Raw genomic sequence first — 5,965 nt, forward strand, 5'->3', positions numbered from 1 at the left:
GACCTGGATCCGGAAACGCAAATGAGAACAGAAATGGAACTAACGAGTGATGTTCAGGGCCAGTTTTCCTGGCACATTATAGTTTAACACACAAAATGTCTGTCGCTCTCACAAAATTCCTTCTGGGGGGTGAGGAATGAGGATGCTTGCTCAGTGGGGTGTGGAACTAGGATGAATAGTGTGGAGCCTCCCAAATGTGTTACTTGCTCATGGGGACACTGCTCACTGTCAGTTAAAGAGGTTTAGACTGGTGCAGGATCACCAATGTGTCCGTACTAGGGCTGTCAACGTCGATTAATTGTAATTAACTCACTGTTATGTTAATCGCATAATTAGCCTATTTGTTTTAGATATATGGCCTACATATATGTATGAATGAATGAACCATTGTAAAGCGCTTTGAGCACTTGGAAAAGCGCTATAAAAATGCAATTCATTATTATTATTATTATATAGTTTAGGACACAGCTCTCCATGTGCGTCAGCATGCTCCTTCCCAGCAAGCACGTTCAGGCCCAGAATAGCAGGTGGAGCGAGATTAATTCGTGGCGGCGACGACTCGCCACGACCTATTTTTTTACGCCATGACGTATTCTTCATTATCCGCCGTGGCGAGTACAGAATCCGCCATGGCGAGTACAGAATCCGCCATGGCGGGGACTCGCCACGACCTATTTTTTTACGCCATGACGTATTCTTCATTATCCGCCGTGGCGAGTACAGAATCCGCCATTGTTTATTTTTTTTTTGCGTGCGTTGGGGCAGGTTTTATTGTCCTAGTAGTACTATTCTCGGAATTATTTCATCCTCTTGTAGCGTAACGGTTAGCGCTCTCGCCCCTATAGTCAAGGCACTGTGCCGGGCCAAGTTCGATTCTTGCAAAAAACAAACTTTTTTTTTTTAAAGTTATTTTTTTACCCGTACATACAGTGTGTGTGCGTGCGTGCGTATACAGTGTGCGTGCGTGTATGCGTGCGTGCGTATACAGTGTACATTTATTATTATTATTATTATTATTAATATGCAGGTAATAATAATAAATACGATGAAGCACGCACGCACGCATATACAGTGTGTGTGCGTGCGTGCGTATACAGTGTGCGTGCGTGTATGCGTGCGTATACAGTGTGTGCGTGCGTGCGTGCGTGCGTGCTTCATCGTATTTATTATTATTACCTGCATATTAATAATAATAATAATAATAATAAATGTACACTGTATACGCACGCACGCATACACGCACGCACACTGTATACGCACGCACGCACACACACTGTATGTACGGGTAAAAAAATAACTTTAAAAAAAAAAAGTTTGTTTTTTGCAAGAATCGAACTTGGCCCGGCACAGTGCCTTGACTATAGGGGCGAGAGCGCTAACCGTTACGCTACAAGAGGATGAAATAATTCCGAGAATAGTACTACTAGGACAATAAAACCTGCCCCAACGCACGCAAAAAAAAAAAAAACAATGGCGGATTCTGTACTCGCCACGGCGGATAATGAAGAATACGTCATGGCGTAAAAAAATAGGTCGTGGCGAGTCCCCGCCATGGCGGATTCTGTACTCGCCACGGCGGATAATGAAGAATACGTCATGGCGTAAAAAAATAGGTCGTGGCGAGTCGTCACCGCCACGAATTGATCTCGCTGTCTCTCCAGAATAGATCACCTGATTTCAACCTATCCGTCTATATATAAAAGAATTATTTTTAATATTGTTGTCTTTTTTCCATTGCCCACCAGACCTTGTTACTTCTGGAGAGTATGTCATTGTTCCAATAATTTAAAAAAACATGCATTTTTGCATAAAGCAAAGCATCTGTCTACGCCCACAGTGATGATACAGGTGTGCCAATATATCAATATTACGAGTATCGCAAATTTGCAATACTTCCTCTCGCGATGAATAATCGATACACTGTTACAGGTAAAATGGGCCATGGAAGATGGTCTCAACCAGGACATGGACATCATGGCTTCCTACCTCCTTAGGTGGCGCCTGCAGCTCAGCACAGGCAAGACAGTGTCGGCGGCATACCACCTCAACAACAGGGAGGCTAAGAGGGAAATCAACGTGTTTGTTGACAGCAAGCGCCTTGAGTTCCAACAAGCCCCAAAATACCTCAGGGTGCGCTTGGATAGAACCCTATCATACAACCAACACCAAGACGTGAGGGCCAAGGTCACATCAAGGGTCTCACTTATCCGTCGCCTCGCTGGTACGACCTGGGGAGCTTCCGCCAACACTTTGCGGATCTCCACCCAAGCCCTGGTCTTCTCTGCAGCTGAATACTGTGCCCCAGTCTGGTGTAGGAGCCCACATGTCCTAAAGGTGGACACAGTAATTAATAACTCTCTCCGAACCATAACTGGCTGCCTGAAGCCCACTCCTGTTTCCTACCTGCCAGTTCTTGCAGGAATTGCCCCGGCCGGCCTCCGACGAGAGGCTGCTACCATCAAGCTAGCAAGGAAAGCCAAAATGCACGACTGGCACATCCTACACAACACTACAGTGGAAATAGAGCCTCCAAACCGACTTAAGTCCCGCCACCCTTACAACAAGGCGGCACAGGACATGTTGCGTTCCATCCCGGAGGACTCGTCCACCAGTGCATGGCTGGCAGCATCTTGGAGGCGGGAGTGGGAGTCTGCTGGGCCCTCCCGTATGCACCACTACATCCTTGACCTGGGTGGTGGCGTTGAAGGAGAGGACCTGCCACGCCGGCAGTGGACACTACTGAACCGCCTGCGCACTGGAGTTGGCTGCTTCAAATCAGCAATGAAGAGCTGGGGCTTGGCGGACAGTGCAGCATGCGAGTGCGGCGAGCCCGAGCAATCTGCCGAGCACATAATTAACACCTGCCCCCTGTACAGACCACCTTCGGAGGCCGGCCTCTCCCACGTGGGACCAGAGACAAGGGCGTGGCTACTCGATACTGAGTTGGACATTTGAGGATGATACACGAAAGAAGAAGCAGAAGGTAAAATGGGCCCAACTTTAAAATACATAAAACAAGTTGGTGATGAATACCTGGAATTGGTCCAGGTTCATTGCATGTTATGTTATGCACATCTTATTTTGTTTGTTTCTTGTCAATTACATTTTCACTACATATTTTAGGGGTGGATTGTGTCACACTTTGCCCTATAGTGTGGGTAGTGTTTGCCGAAAATATAAGGCACTTGTAGGAAGAACAGCCAAAAGTTGGAGAAAACTGTCAGACAGAGACCTTGGATGCAGAGAAGTCTGTTCTTTATTCACCTTTTCACACGATCAAAACTAAACAAAGGTATTTACACAGCAACTGGCAGGTTGGCCCTCGGTCCTCACACCTCTGCAGTCCTGCTTTGACTGACTGGCAGTGGGAAGTCTCCCTACTTATATAGGCTAAGCCCCTCCCACGGACCATACCAACCCTAAATTGATTCCACAATTTCCCCAGTTACTCAATGTCCAGAGACACCACATTTCATATACACACATTTAAAGTGTTACCTAATATTCCACACATTATCCACATAATATACACAATGATAAATCAGAGTACTCTAAACAAACCCTCATACTGTTGGTATGTTCCCCACACCCCACAGCTGATAGTTGCTCCCTACAATGGAGTCAACCAATTATCAATCAAGCATCATCATCATCATCATCATCTCATTTACCTACACATCCCAAAATAATATAATTCTCGGCAACATACTTTAGCCATTCAGTCTCAGTGTCAGGCTGAACTGCCACATTACCTCCCCCCTCTCCAGGCGCAGCCGTAGTGGTAACCGGTGCATAGGAGAAACCAGACAGTTTGTTCTCAGAGGGAAGTCTGAGGCCTTGTCCAGGCTGCTTGTGATTGATTGCTTGTGATTGATAATATGTGGGGTGTCATATTTCAGAATCATGCACCCTACAGTATTGAGTTATTGCGGTAACAAGGTCCTAAGTTCAGAATTATTTTGCGGAGTCGGGTTAATTGAATTAATGAATGGTCTATGGATGAATAGTTTATTTTGGTACTTACATTTCCATGTTTTTACCCTTGTTGAAGATAATACAAGATAATAATGTGCCTGCAGTTTCTGGAAATCCTGGTATGCTATTCGGGCTGAACGGGAGAGCAATATGGTTGATTGATGCATTAAGTTCCAGGCCCAACTTGGACTGATAAAATTGATGGAATAGAAAGGGATTTTGTTGTAACTGCTCCTGCGGAAACATAATGCCCTGTATGCTTATGCCCGGCTCCGTTTAGTTTAGGTTAGGTTATTGATAGATATTTTCTTTGTGTATATCACTGGTTCTCTTTATTTTTCAGATATATGATGATGATGCGTGGCTCCACACTGATGTTCCTAAATGAGGGATTAAGTGCTGTTGGCACTCTGGACTCTGAATTCTGCGATCATGTGCTTCGGAAGAATGATGTTGCGTCACCTGTGCAGTGACAATTTCTGGTCTTTGGAAAGCTGTGTGCAGCTGTTCTGTCAAGATGGCCAATCTGCAAGCTGAGCTCCTTGTGGATGAGATGCGCAGTAGTGCTTTGTGCTTAAGCCCTGTACAGGAGCTACAGGACTGCCGGTTTGGATTGCTCTGTGCAGTTTTGACCGCGTGACGCCTGCAGTACACTGTCAAGTGTGCAGGTGAACAGTTCTGAATGGACACTATCTGGTGCTGTTGTTTTCCGAATCTGATGACTGCAACGTTTTGATGTATGTTTACTTTGGCTTTGCCTTGTTTGTAGTTTGTGGTGACGCTGTGTAACGTAGGCCTGAGGGCGGTTGCTCTGAAAGACTTTAAATGAATAAATGGGGGAAATGTCAAGGAAATGTGGAATGCCTAAGTTGTACATTTAAGGATATCATAAACCAAACCATGAGAAGCTGTTTCCTGTGACCTGTGACTTGTGTGGTCTGGAGGGGTCTTCTGATGTCATGTGTTAAGACCCACCTACCCCTGGGGGGGGGGGGTAATAATGTATTTAAGCTGAAGCCTGACTGAGATGTGTTGAGTCAGTACGGTGTTCCATTGTAACGCTTCACTACTGTCTCCGTATTCGAATACATTCTATTCCAATACTCTGAAACTCTGAATTGTGTCTGTCTCATTATTTTGTTTAACTGTGTTATAAGTGCTCACCAAAAGATTTCTTTAACACGCCCCACTGCCGCCACTTATTTTTTACACAGAAACACAATGTGTGTCTGATAGCATCATTTAAATGCTTAATTTGAAGTTTTAATGTGCAAATGAAACTCTAACCTAAACATAACCGCAAGCAGGGGAGCAACGCATCCTTCACCAACCATAATCCAATCTTTTTAATGCAACCTTAATCCAAAAACTATTAAAAAGGTTGTAAATACAGTGGCGGCAGTGGGGTGCAAAACAGCGAAACATATATTACAAGTCGGCGTAGAAGTCCACTAGGCTAGCGAGGCAGCTGGCAGAACGGGGTTTGTGTTTATATTAGAAGGTGAGGTTCCGTGGCGCTAGCTGCCATCGTGTTTGTTGTCGTTTCTATGGTAACTTTCACCTCGGAAGTTGTTCGTTTTTCAATCCATGAACTGATGCGCATGCTCAGTGTTAAAAGCAACAACGAACATGCGCGACTAGGGAGGTGACGTCATCCTTCCTCAAAAACTCTGTTTCGCATGACTACACAGCTCCACCATCCGGATTTTTTCGAAAATCTCCACTTATTTATCCGTTTCATTAAACCTCCGTTTGAGTGGCCGAAAACGCTGTTTGCATGTGGCTGAAAGGCCCAAACGCACATAGAAATGTGCGTTTGAATAAAGATCCAGAGACGTGTAGCCTATTCCTTATTGGCTCAGAGAGTTGGGATTGATTGATTGATTGATTGATTGAACCAATAATGCTTCATTCACACCAAGGTGCTTCTAGCTCCCATGTTAACTCTATGCATAATTTATTGAATTAATAGTTTTTGAGTAGTGCAACC

The sequence above is a fragment of the Protomyctophum bolini genome (assembly GCF_963924005.1).
Source record: "Protomyctophum bolini genome assembly, chromosome: 5".
NCBI classification, from domain to species: Eukaryota; Metazoa; Chordata; class Actinopteri; order Myctophiformes; family Myctophidae; genus Protomyctophum; species Protomyctophum bolini.